Raw genomic sequence first — 14,804 nt, 5'->3', positions numbered from 1 at the left:
TTTTTTGTCAAAATGACAGCAAGAACAGTAGTCTTTGTTTCCAGGTAAGACAATCCCTCATCTAGCTGCATACTTGTGCCCCCATCCTCCCAATGTTGTACAAAAGCCCAGTGAGTCAGTCTACTCCCATCCAGAGACTAAAGATCCCTTCTCCAAATAGCCCAGAAGGTCTTAGGTTCTGAGGAGTGTTAGGAAGTGGTGTTGGCAGTAAGGGAGGTTCGTAGTAGAGGAGCCATCCATCAGCACCACTGCTCTCTGAGTGCCCTGGGATCAGTGCTACGCTGTCATAAAGGTGTCATGGCCGCCAGACAGTAGCCTTCTGTATAACAAAGACCCTGGTGTCTCAGGCTGGGGAACTGATCTGCTGTCTGTGGATGGAAGGTTTTGTCTCATTATAGTCTTTGGATGCTAATTTGGTGTGACATGTTATTGGGTCATTTGGTGCATCATCAGTGGTATACCGAATGAGCTCACTGTGAAATCATCAAGCTACTGAGTCTGGTTCATATGGTGTGTCAGTAGAGATGATCTCAATAAGGCTATTTGTGTTAGCGTGAGGATGGACGCTTTACAGTGAGTTGATCAATAAATAGCTGAGTTCACTGCGTATCAGGCTCCGGTTTATTACTTCAGTAAATTCCAAGGATTCAGGTTTCCAAAGTTTTAGATGGAAAATGGAAGGAACATTTAAGTACAAATGTGTATACAATTGTGTACTGTATGTTATTTTAGTGCGTTTGAGGGGGCAGGTAGAGTGTGGGGCATGCTTTAGGTTCCCAGTTCCGCCAGACAAAGTTCAGCCATGGGAACCCTTGGGAAATGGGAAACAGGTTTCATGCATGACTGCCCGTGTAGAAAACATCCACATACAAGGTACTCTCTCTCACTGAATGGGATCCTTTTAGTGGTTGAAACAACCCCAGCCTTGAGGTGTCTACTTGAGGATATGACAACCAATAAAAACCTCCGGAAATCACAGATTAGGGGACAGTGGGGCTGATTGTCCCATTTCTTCTTACCTACTGTATACTACTCAGCCTGTTGATGTATTACACTAACTCTGTCCCACATTCACTTACAGAACAAGATCTCAAGATTTAGAACATAAACATAAAAGTCATGAACATTTGGATTTTGGCCATATAAAACACAGATGCTGTCCTCATTTATAAGGTTTGCAACACTGACATAGATTAACAACGTTAATAGAATAGTAGTACTACTTCACAGGTTTCCATCTGGAAATATATATTTTGCAGTACTACTCCCAACCCCAGACAATACAGAAACACTGTGGGGCGCACACGGTCATCCGCAGTGCAGCCATGAGGAGGTAAAGTGCCATACTCAAAGGCACAGATGATCTCTAATGATGAGGACATACTGTAAACATTCATAGCATCCTCCTGGGTTTTTGTTTTGAGCTCTGTCACAGACAACCTGTTTTTTCCCCGTACACAATGTGACAACAAGCCCTGCTCTCTCCCTATTCATGTTAATGTTAACACAGTCTCACAATGATACAGACTCTATTAAAACCCACATAAGTGAAACGTTTCTCATCTGTCCACTCTTTCTCATTGCTTCCATAGTCTAAAGCAAGAGCTCCAGTCAATAGTGTGACTATGTTCACCTGCACCAGGGAATAGAGCCCTCATCCAATCAGCCTTGGGCAGGAACAGCAACAATGAACAGCCGAGTCGTGTAGACATTGAACCAGTCCTCCACTCCACTCCATTTCTCAACGCCTCCATCCATCCATTCATCCACCCACCCCTGCACTCCAACTCCAATCAGGCCCCAGAGACGGAACCCGAGTCTGGGCTCGAGCCTGTGGAGTGACAGCCAGGCGGGGATTTCTGCAGCTCCCGGCCTGTGATATTCTCCATCCCCGCGCTGTCTTTCATCAGGTCCTGTCCTTCGGCCCACAGACAGCTCAGAGAGAAGGTAAGGAGCTGCTAGTGTACAGTTTCACCGCCAGGCCTCTGTCTGCAGCACGTGGGAGGATGATTTCTAACACATGGAGCCTGGGGGCCGCCGAGAAAACAATGGAGGACCTATCAGTGTCCCAGCCGCCCAGCCACCTCGACGGGACAGGGGTTAGTGATGTTACACCCATTCACACCCCCCCCCCCCCCCCCCCCCCCCCCCCCCCCCCCCCACCCCATCCCTCCTCACCCTAGTCCCAGGCTCCAATTAACACCTGTTTTTACACCACACCAGCCCCCCCGTTAGAACAAGTTGTATGTTATGGTCTGGCCTGGAGCCACCTGGGTCTGCAGGATTAAAGCTCTAACAGAGGTACGGGCTCCAGCTACACCTCTGCAGCTCCCTCACACGTCGTGAGGATCCTGAGCTGGGCTGTTGTGTCACACTCCAGCCCAGCTCACTGAAACTGAGCTGCCACACCGACTGGCAACCTCAGCGCCATTTTGGCAGAAGATGTGTTAGCAAGCTGGCACATGTCCATAGGATTAGCTTGGTTTAGCCAGTGATGCAAGCTAGATGTGATGGCCGTCGTTTTATGTGCTCCTGACCAATTGTGCTATTTTGTGTGTTTTTCTGTGCCGATCCTAACTTTATTTGTACATAATGTTTCGGCCAGCATTTCATATGACCAAAAGTTGCTTCTGGACATCAAAACAGCGATTGCTAACCTCGTTTTGGATGATGATGAATCGGAGGCGAACGACATAATGCTCATCCCAGACCAGGCCCAAATCCCCGTCACTTGGAGTGTGGGACACCTAGAATGAGACGGCGAGTGGATAAGTCACCCTTACCCTCTGTTCTACTGGCGAACGTGCAATCACTGGAAAATAAACTGGATGAGCTCCGTTCGAGACTATCCTATCAACGTGATCTGAAGGACTGTAATATCGTGGCTGAACAAGGACATGGAAAATATACACTACCGTTCAAAAGTTTGGAGTCACTTAGAAATGTCCTTGTTTTCAAAAGAAAAGCATTTTTTGTCCATTAAAATAACATCAAATTGATCAGAAACACAGTGTAGACATTGTTAATGTTGTAAATGGCTATTGTAGCCCATCTTAATCTTTTATTTTTATTGGCCAGTCTGAGATATGGCTTTTTCTTTACAACTCTGCCTAGAAGGTCAGCATCCCGGAGTCGCCTCTTCACTGTTGACGTTGAGACTGGTGTTTTGCGGGTACTATTTAATGAAGCTACCAGTTGAGGACCTGTGAGGCGCCTGTTTCTCAAACTAGACACTCTAATGTATTTGTCCTCTTGCTCAGTTGTGCACCGGGGCCTCCCACTCCTCTTTCTATTCTGGTAAGAGCCAGTTTGCGCTGTTCTGTGAAGGGAGTAGTACACAGCGTTGTATGAGATCTTCAGTTTCTTGGCAATTTCTCGCATGGAATAGCCTTCATTTCTCAGAACAAGTATAGACTGATGAGTTTCAGAAGAAACTTATTTGTTTCTGGCCATTTTGAGCCTGTAATCGAACCCACAATTGCTGATGCTCCAGATACTCAACTAGTCTCAAGAAGGCCAGTTTTATTGCTTCTTTAATCAGCACAACAGTTTTCAGCTGTTCTAACGTAATTGCAAAAGGGTTTTCTAATGATCAATTAGCCTTTTAAAATGATAAACTTAGATTAGCAAACACAACGTGCCATTGGAACACAGGACTGATGGTTGCTGATAATGGGCCTCTGTACGCCTATGTAGATATTCCATTAAAAATCAGCCTTTTCGAGCTACAATAGCCATTTACAACATGAACAATGTCTACACTGTATTTCTGATCAATTTGATGTTATTTTAATGGACAAAAAATTTGCTTTTCTTTCGAAAACAAAGACATTCCTAAGTGACCCCAAACTTTTTAAAGGTAGTGTATGTTTTTTCTATACATCGGCAGGACAGAACAGCTGCATCCGGTAAGCTGAGCGGAGGGGAGGGGTGTCTCTTTGTCAACAACAGTTGGTGCGCAATCTCTAATATTAAGGAAGTCTCTAGGTTCTGCTCGCCTGAGTTAGAATACCTCATGATAAACTGTAGACCACACTATTTACCAAGAGAGTTTTCATCTATATTTTCCGTAGCTGTCTATTTACCACCACAGACCGATGTTGGCACTAAGACCGCACTCAATGAGCTGTATAGGGCCATTAGCAACAAGAAAATGCTCACCCAGATGCGGATCTCCTAGTGGCCGAAGATTTTAATGCAAGGAAACTGAAATCCGTTTTACCTCATTTCTACCAGCATGTCTCCTGTGCAACTAGAGGCAAAAACAATCTAGATCACCTCTCCTCTACACACAGAGACGCATACAAAGCTCTCCCTCACCCTCCATTTGGCAAATCTGACCATAACTCCATCCTCTTAATTCCTGCTTACAAGCAAAAACTAAAACAGGAAGAACCAGTGATGCGTTCAATATGAAAGTGATTTACATTTACATTTACATCATTTAGCAGACGCTCTTATCCAGAGCGACTTACAAATTGGTGCATTCAACCACTTTTTTATCTATTTTTTTTATGGGGGGGGGGGGGGGGGGGGGGGGGGGGGGTAGAATGCTTTTATACTATTCCAGGTATTCCTTAAAGAGGTAGGGTTTCAAGTGTCTCCGGAAGGTGGTCAGTGACTCCGCTGTCCTAGCGTCGTGGGGGAGCTTATTCCACCATTGGGGTGCCAGAGCAGCGAATAGCTTTGACTAGGAACTGGGAACTGTGCTTCCGTAGAGGTAGGGGGGCTAGCAGGCCAGAGGTGGATGAATGTAGTGCCCTCGTTTGGGTGTAGGGTCTGGTGATCTGATGAAGAGGACGCTAAGCTACAGGACTGTTTCGCTAGCAAAGATTGGAATATGTTCCGGGATTCTTCCAATGACATTGAGGAGTTTACCACATCAGTCACCGGCTTCATTAATAAGTGCATCGACGACGTAATACGAAAAGTGACCGTACGTACATGCCCTAACTAAAAGCCATGGATTACAGGCAACATCCGCACTGAGCTAAAGGCTAGAGCTGCCGCTTTCAAGCAGCGGGACACAAATCCGGAAGCTTATAAGAAATCCTGCTACGCCCTCCGACAAACCATCAAAAATGCAATGTGTCAATACAGGACTAAAATCAAATCCTACTACACCAGCTCTGACGCCCGTCGGATGTGGCAGGGCTTGCGAACTATAACTGTTACGGTCCGGCACTGTTGGTCCTGTTCCTGCTGGTTTTCCTTTCCCTTTTTTCCCCTGTGTGTGTTGTTTGTGTCTGTCTCCCCCTGCTGTGCAGCCCAGTCAGAGGATCTAGGTCAGGGGGCGTGGCCATTCTCTCACAAGATCAGTTACATCAAGCTGCAGCTCATTGTCACCAATCAAGCAGCAGTTATCTACCCGGGCTGGACACCTCTCCAGCGCCAGTTCGTTCCTACACTACCTGTGGTAACTTGGCCCGTACAGCACTCTCAGTTTAGTTGTACTCTCTCAGTATTATTGTTGTTCCTGCCACGTTTGTAACCTGTCTCTCCTTCGACCAGATCCCGTCTGTTCCTGTTGCCTGCCTGCCTGCCATTCCCACGCCGCAACCTGCTCCTCTGTTGCCTGATATCCTCGTCATCCAGCTCTCAGGACTACTGGTTCTCCACCCCACTCAGCTCCTACCCCGGCCTGAAGCTACTCCACCCTGAACTGCTTCTCTCTGCCAAAACACGTTGAATAAACTACATCCTAATTCACTCTCTTTGTCCGTGTGTCCGTCTCTGCACCTGAGTCCCCCACCCAACCTAATAGAACGAACTGGCCAAACATGGACTCAGCAGAGATGCCACATGAAACAACGGGTGATGGCGTACAACACGCCCTCCATTCACAGGGAATGCTATTGGGACAACACGACCAACTCATCCGGACTCTATTGGATAACAACCAGCAGTTGTTGGATCAAGTATCTCATCTCACCTCTCAGGTAGCTAACCTGGTAACACTCACTACCCTTCCTCCCTCTGCTTCTCCTCCGCCTGTTCCTCCTACAGTGGCTCCAGGCTCGGCTTCCGCTCCTGCCCTTCGGGAACCCCCTACAACTGCACCCGAACCTTTCACCGGGGACCTGAACAAATGCCGTGGGTTCCTGCTTCAGTGCCGCTTGGTGTTCCAACAGAAGCCCCTGTCTTTCTCCACGGAATCCTCCAAGGTACATTACGCACTGGGGTTAATGAGGGGCAAAGCTTTGATTTGGGCAGAAGCAGCTTGTTCTACTCAGCAGATTGCCAGCCTGTCGTTTGACGATTTTTCCTCTCAATTGAAAGTTGTGTTTGATCACCCGGACCATGCCGGGACCGCCACAAAGAGACTATTGAAGCTACGACAGGGCACGGGTAGCGTGGCTGAATACGCCATTGAATTTTGGACCTTGGCAGCCGATTCCAAGTGGAACGACGAAGCTCTTCAGGGAGCGTTTGTTAACGGTCTAAGTGACACGATTAAGAATGAACTAGCTGTTCGTGATGAGCCTGCTAACCTTCATGTTCTCGTTTCCCTTGCTACACGAATAGACAACAGGCTACGGGAGAGGAGACAGGAGAGGGGCGGTCGGGTCCACACCTCTAACGGGGCTCCCTCGCTTTCTGCAGCCCGAGCTACACCACCACTCGGACACCGCCCACACACCTCAGCGGATCCCTCCACGGAACTAGACGAGCCCATGCAGCTGGGCCGTGCTCGTCTGTCCCATGTCGAAAAGGAACGGCGCATACGGGCTGGTGAGTGCATGTACTGTGGGGACCGCACTCATTTCCTGGTTAACTGTCCGGTTCGCCCAAAAGACCAAGCTCGCAGGTAAAAGTGGGCGTACTTGCGAGTGCTATACCTGACTCAATGCCCACAACACCCCGTCTAGTGATCCCAGTTACAGTCCAGTTCAGGAATCTATCTCTCCCACTAGCTGCTCTCATCGACTCTGGTGCTGAGGATAGTTTCATTGACGCTAACCTGGTCACTCAGGCTGAGATCCCTGTTAAGCCCCTGCCTAAGCCTATAACAGTAACCGCTATTGACGGCCATCAGTTTGCCAACATCACCCACCAAACTGTCCCCGTTTCTCTCATGCTGTCCGGCAATCACAAAGAAACCATCCAGTTTAAAGTAGTCTCCTCCTCGGCCTCCCCCCTTATCCTCGGTTTCCCCTGGCTTAGCCTTCACAACCCCCATATTGATTGGCAAAACCACAAAATACACAGTTGGAGCACTCACTGCCATTCTGTTTGCCTCGGGTCGGCTATTCCGCCCTCGGTCGGCTACCCTGATTCCCCTGTCAAAACTCCAGACCTCTCTTCAGTCCCTGAGGAGTACCTGGACCTGGCCGAGGTATTCAGTAAGTCCAAGGCACTTTCATTACCACCTCATAGGCCATACGATTGCGCTATTGAGTTACTTCCTGGAGCCCCTTTGCCGTCCAGTCGGCTTTTCAATCTGTCCCGTCCTGAGAGAGAAGCTATGGAAACCTACATAGGCGACTCCCTAACCTCTGGCATCATTCGTCCCTCATCGTCCGCTGTTGGTGCTGGGTTCTTTTTTGTTGAGAAGAAGGACAAAACATTACGCCCCTGCATTGACTACAGAGGACTTAATAACATCACAGTCAGAAATACATACCCCCTGCCTCTCATCAACTCAGCATTTGACTCCCTTCATGGTGCCACTGTGTTTACCAAACTCGACCTACGGAACGCTTACCACCTCGTTAGGATCAGGCAGGGAGACGAATGGAAGACTGGGTTCAATACCCCTCTCGGACACTTTGAATACCTAGTCATGCCATTCGGTCTCACTAACGCCCCAGCAGTGTTTCAGGCCATGGTTAACGATGTGTTGAGGGATTTTCTACACCGTTTTGTGTTTGTCTATTTGGATGACATTCTTATATTCTCTAAGTCACAGGATGAACACGTCTCCCACGTCCGTCTGGTTCTCCAACGCCTCATGGAAAACAAACTGTATGTTAAAGCAGAAAAATGTGAGTTCCACCGGCAGTCCGTCCCCTTTTTGGGCTTTATTATCGAGCGGGGACAAGTGTCACCAGACCCTGACAAGATCAGAGCGGTTGTGGAGTGGCCCACACCCACGTCTCGGAAGCAGCTACAACGCTTCCTGGGCTTCGCCAACTTCTACCGCCGCTTCATCAGGGGTTTCAGCCGAGTGGTTGCCCCCCTGACCAAGCTCACCTCCCCTAAGGTGCCATTCCTGTGGACGCCTGAGGCCGAGTCAGCCGTGAGTACATTGAAGGAACTGTTCACCACCTCACCTGTTCTTATTCATCCAGACACTAGTTTGCAGTTTATTGTTGAAGTGGACGCCTCTGATTCGGGGGTGGGGGCTGTCCTGTCACAACGTTCCCCCACGGACCAGAAGCTCCATCCTGTGGCTTTTTTCTCCAGGAGATTGACCCCTGCCGAGAAGAACTACGACGTGGGTAACCGGGAGTTGCTTGCTGTCAAGTTGGCGTTGGAGGAGTGGAGGCACTGGCTAGACGGAGCAGAGCAACCCTTCATAGTCTGGACAGACCACAAGAACCTGGCTTACATCCAGTCGTCCAAGAGGCTGAACTCCCGTCAGGCCAGATGGGCTCTGTTCTTCAGCAGGTTCAAGTTTATTTTAACATATCGTCCTGGCACACGTAATGTCAAGCCTGATGCTCTCTCTCGCCAGTTTACAGACAATGAAGACTCCAGCAATCCTGAATCTGTTCTGCCCGCTTCCTGTTTGGTGGCGGCTGTTCATTGGGAAATCGAGTCCCTCGTCCGATCGGCACAAGAGTTGGAACCTGGACCGGCCGATGGCCCCCCCGACCTTCTCTATGTTCCCGCAGCCGTGCGGCCGCAAGTGCTCAACTGGATCCACACCTCACGCTTCTCCTGCCACCCTGGTATGAAACGTACACTATCGCTACTGAAGAGGCACTTTTGGTGGCCATCCGCCGAGGCTGACGTCCGGGAGTACGTGGCGGCCTGTTCCATCTGTGCCCAAAATAAGGCTTCCCACAGGGCTCCTTCGGGCCTGCTGCGGCCTCTCCCAGTCCCGAGTCGTCCTTGGTCTCACGTGGGCTTGGACTTCGTCACTGGACTTCCTATGTCTGAGGGTAATGACACCATACTCACCATCGTGGACAGATTCTCTAAATCTGCCCATTTTGTTGCATTACCAAAATTACCATCTGCCAGTGAGACAGCCGACCTCTTTGTCCTACATGTATTCCGTCCCCATGGAATACCTGTGGACATAGTGTCCGATAGAGGTCCACAGTTCATTTCTCGGGTATGGAAGGAGTTTTGTTCGGCTCTGGGTGCCTCTGTCAGTCTCTCATCAGGTTTCCATCCCCAGTCCAATGGCCAGACTGAGAGGACCAATCAGGACCTGGAGGCTGCTCTACGCTGTGTGACATCCCAGAACCCGTCCACCTGGGCCAAACATCTCCCGTGGGTCGAATATGCCCACAATTCCCTCACCTCATCTGCCACCGGCCTCTCACCATTTGAGGCGGCTTTGGGGTACCAACCGCCATTGTTCCCGTCTCAGGAAAGGGAGTTAGCCGTCCCGTCAGTTCAGGATAACCTTCGTCGCTGCCGCAAGGTGTGGGTGGACACCCGTGAGGCCCTTCTACGGACAGCAGAGCGTAACAAGAGGGTGGCGGACAGGCACAGGGTAGTCGCTCCACAGTTCCAGCCTGGTCAGCGAGTCTGGCTCTCCTCCAGCAACATCCCCCTGCGCACTGACTCCCGTAAGCTGTCGCCCCGGTATTTGGGTCCTTTCGAGATCGAATCCATCATCAACCCTTCGGCTGTTCGGTTGAAGCTTCCCCAGGCCATGAGAGTCCATCCTACATTTCACGTGTCCCAGCTGAAGCTGGTCTCCTCCAGCCCTTTGTGTCCGCCTGTGGATCCCCCTCCGCCACCGCGTATTATTGACGACCATCCAGCCTACACGGTGCGGAGACTGCTGGACGTCCGGAGGCGTGGTAGAGGGCTTCAGTACCTGGTGGACTGGGAGGGATACGGTCCCGAGGAGAGGTCCTGGATTCCCCGACGATTTATACTGGATCCGCAGCTAGTGGCTGACTTCCATAGGGACCACCCTGACAAGCCGGGTGGGTCGCCGGGTGGCGCCCGTTGAGGGGGGGGTACTGTTACGGTCCGGCACTGTTGGTCCTGTTCCTGCTGGTTTTCCTTTCCCTTTTTTCCCCTGTGTGTGTTGTTTGTGTCTGTCTCCCCCTGCTGTGCAGCCCAGTCAGAGGATCTAGGTCAGGGGGCGTGGCCATTCTCTCACAAGATCAGTTACATCAAGCTGCAGCTCATTGTCACCAATCAAGCAGCAGTTATCTACCCGGGCTGGACACCTCTCCAGCGCCAGTTCGTTCCTACACTACCTGTGGTAACTTGGCCCGTACAGCACTCTCAGTTTAGTTGTACTCTCTCAGTATTATTGTTGTTCCTGCCACGTTTGTAACCTGTCTCTCCTTCGACCAGATCCCGTCTGTTCCTGTTGCCTGCCTGCCTGCCATTCCCACGCCGCAACCTGCTCCTCTGTTGCCTGATATCCTCGTCATCCAGCTCTCAGGACTACTGGTTCTCCACCCCACTCAGCTCCTACCCCGGCCTGAAGCTACTCCACCCTGAACTGCTTCTCTCTGCCAAAACACGTTGAATAAACTACATCCTAATTCACTCTCTTTGTCCGTGTGTCCGTCTCTGCACCTGAGTCCCCCACCCAACTAATAATAACGGATTACAAAGGGAAATCCAGCTGCAAGCTGCCCAGTGACGCGAGCCTTCCAGACGAGCTAAATGCCTTTTATGCTCGCTTCGAGGCAAGCAATACTGAACCATGCATGAGAGCACTAACTGTTCTGGACAACTGTGTGATCACGCTCTCCGTAGCCGATGTGAGTAAGAACTTTAAACCCACTCCAATTCGCATACCACCCCAACAGATCCACAGATAATGCAATCTCTATTGCACTCCACACTGCCCTTTCCCGCCTGGACAAAAGAAACACCTACGTGAGAATGCTGTTCATTGACAGGTTAACATTCACAAGGCCGCAGGGCCAGACAGATTACCATTAAGCGTACTCAGAGCATGCACTGACCAGCTGGAAAGTGTCTTCACTGACATGTTCAACCTCTCCCTGACCCAGTCTGTAATACCCATATGTTTCAAGCAGACCCCCATAGTCCCCGTGCCCAAGAACACCAAGGTAACCTGTCTAAATGACTATTGCCCCATAGCACTCACATCTGTAGCCATGAAATGCTTTGAAAGGCTGGTCATGGCTCACATTAACACCATCATCCCAGACAACCGGGACCCACTCCAATTCGCATACCGCCCCAACAGATCCACAGATGACGCAATCTCTATTGCACTCCACACTGCCCTTTCCCGCCTGGGCAAAAGGAACACCTACGTGAGAATGCTGTTCATTGACTACAGCTCAGCATTCAACACCATAGTGCCCTCCAAGCTCATCACTAAACTAAGGACCCTGGGATTAAACACCTCCCTCTACAATTGGATACTGGACAATCTGACGGGCCGCACCCAGGCGGTGAGGGTAGGCAAAAACACATCCGCCATGCTGACCCTCAACACGGGGGCGCCTCAGGGGTGTGTGCTTAGCCCCCTCCTGTACTCCCTTTTCAACCACGACTGCGTGGCCGCACAAGACTCCAATACCGTCATTAAGTTTACCGACGACACGACGTTGGTAGGCCTGATCACCGATGACGATGAGACAACCTATAGGGAGGAGGTCAGAGACCTGGCAGGACAACAACCTCTCCCTCAACGTCAGCAAGACAAAAGAGCTTATTGTGGACTACAGGAAACAGAGGGCCGAGCACGCCCCCATTCACATTGACTGGGCTGTAGTGAAGACAGTCGAGAGCGTCAAGTTCCTCGGTGTCCACATTACTAAGGACATACCATGTTCCAAACACACCAACACAGTCGTGAAGAGGGCACGACAACACCTCTTCCCCCTCAGAAGGCTGAAAAGATTTGGCCCTCAGATCCTCAAAAAGTTCTAAAGCTGCACCATTGAGAGTAATTTGACTTGCTGCGTCATTGCTTGGTATGGCAACTGCTCGGCATCCGACCGCAAGGCGCTACAGAGGATAGTGAGTACAGCCCAGTACATCACTGGGGCCGAGCTCCCTGTCATCCAGGACCTCTATACCAGGCGGTGTCAGAGGAAGGCCCTAAAAATGGTCAAAGACTCCAGCCACCCAAGTCACAGTCTGTTCTCTCTGCTACTGCACGGCAAGCGGTACCGGAGCGCCAAGTCTGGGACCAAAAATACTCCTCAACAGCTTCTACCCCAAATTCATAAGACTGCTGAACAGTTAATGAAATGGTGGTTACCCGGACTTTATGCTTTTCACCCCTACCTACATCAATCAATCACCTAACCAAACCTACATGTACATATTACCTCAATCAATCACCCCAACTACCTCGTACCCCAGTACACTGAATCGGTACCAGTACTCCTCGTATACTGTATAGCCTGTATATAGTATCTTTGTTATTTTATTGTGTTACTATTTTCTTTTGCTAATTGCTAATTTTTGTACTTTTTAACTGCATTGCTGGGAAAGGGCTTGTAAGTAAGCATTTCCCGGTAAAGTCTACACTTGTATTCGGCGCATGTGACAAATAACATTTGATTTGATCCACTGTACTTGGATTCTGGTGGCTATCGAGAATGATGGATATGGCTGTGGCCATGTCACAAGAGTCTGTTCCCGGCTGTCTCTGCCTCTTCTTTCATAGTTACAAGAAGCCAGAAGCAAATGTCAGCATTGGAAAAACACCATACAGTAGGATAGAAAGAACTACACAGTGATACATGAGCTGGGTTGCTGACAGTGGTAAGGGAGGGAGGGTAGGTCCCGGTGGTCCGCTGGGGTCCGGAGAGCCGCAGCACACGGCAGACGGAGCGAGTGAGGAAAGTCATCCATCACAATGGGACCAAGAGTGGGGCCAAACCATAACAATATGTGTGTGCGTCCATTGTTAGCCCGGCCGGGGTCATTGTTTGTAACCGGGAACCTCCACAATCCACACCCTCTGGCCTCAGAGTGGGACTTAACTCCTGGCTTCTCCCTAGAGGGAGTGGGGACTGGTGGGAATGTTCTGTTCTAACACACCTTTCACTATGACACACACACACACAGACAGACAGACAAACACACACACACGCAGGCAGGCACATAAATAGAGCACAGACAGACAGACAGACAGACCGACAGACAGACAGACAGAGACACTACACTGTCACGATCGTCATAAGAAGCAGACCAAGGCGCAGCGTGATAAGCGTACATTATTTTATTAAGTACACACACCCGAACAAAAACAACAAAACGATACGTGAAGTCCTAGGTTATACACCAAAACAAACCTTACGGAACAAGATCCCACAATGAACTGTGCAAAACAGGCTGCCTAAGTATGGTCCCCAATCAGAGACAACGAGCCACAGCTGCCTCTGATTGGGAACCACCCCGGCCAACATAGAAATACACAAACTAGAACATGAACATAGAAAACACAACACAGACACTACACACCCTGGCTCAACTTTTAAGAGTCTCCAGAGCCAGGGCGTGACATACACAGAGCTGTGGGAATGATCTTCAGTATTTCACACAGAGGGAAAGGGAGAAGGAGAATGTAGCGTAATGTAACCACTTAGGTTGAGTGTTTTCTTTTGCTGGTAAGAGGAACTGGCTTACAGTGATGGTGGTGATATACACTGCAGACATTCTGTTCCAACATCTTTGGTTTCAGGTGACTTACCTAAATATCGTATTTTTGAAAGTCAAGCAAAAATAATTAACTCAAAAGATACAATATGCAGAACTCGCTCCGCCATTTCCTGGTTGCAAAAATTCTAATAGTTTGCCTAATTTCAGTTTGTGACAAAACAAGCAATGTAGAGTATAGAGAATCATTGTACCATCTAAACCCTTGTGAAATATATATTTTTGGCCTCACGAGTGGCGCAGCGGTCTAAGGCACTGCTTCGCAGTGCTAGAGGCGTCACTACAGAGCCGGGTTCGATCCCGGGCTGTGTCGCAGCCGGCCGCGACCGGGAGACCCATGAGGCGGTGCACAATTGGCCCAGTGTCGTCCGGGTTAGGGGAGGGTTTGGCCAGCTGGGATGTCCTTGTCCCATCGCGCTCTAGCGACTCCTTGTGGGGGGCCGGACGCATGCACGCTGACACGGTCGCCTGTTGGACGGTGTTTCCTCAGACACATTGGTGCGGCTGGCTTCCGGGTTAAGCGAGCCATGTGTCAAGAAGCAGTGTGGCTTGGCGGGGTCGTGTTTCGGAGGATGCATGGCTCTCGACCTTCGCCTCTCCCGAGTCCGTACGGGAGTTGCAGCGATGGGACAAGACCGTAACTACCAATTGGATATCACGAAAAAGGGGGATAAATAAATTAATTTGTATTAATTTGAAAATAAACAACACATTTTTGGGGGATGTTTTTAAAAGAAAATCTATATATTTTTTCAATACCAAAAATATTGTAATTTCAGGTGTTTGAAGCTGACGTACAAAACAGAAAGTAAAAGAAGCATAAGCTAAACATAAGAATGGGAAGCATAGAAATAGCGCACATAGAACAGATGTCTGCTTCTGAGACTTGCTTTCGATGAGAATGACAGATCTATAACTCTCATTTCTATGTGAATTTGGCCGGGTCGCCCAAAAAGTTACATTATGCAGCTTCAAACAAGAAAAATGTACGACTCAAATTATACATTCCA

This window comes from Coregonus lavaretus, assembly GCF_964263955.1.
Source record: "Coregonus lavaretus genome assembly, chromosome: 25".
Lineage (NCBI taxonomy): Eukaryota > Metazoa > Chordata > Actinopteri > Salmoniformes > Salmonidae > Coregonus > Coregonus lavaretus.
Note: the sequence above shows the minus strand (reverse complement) of the source record.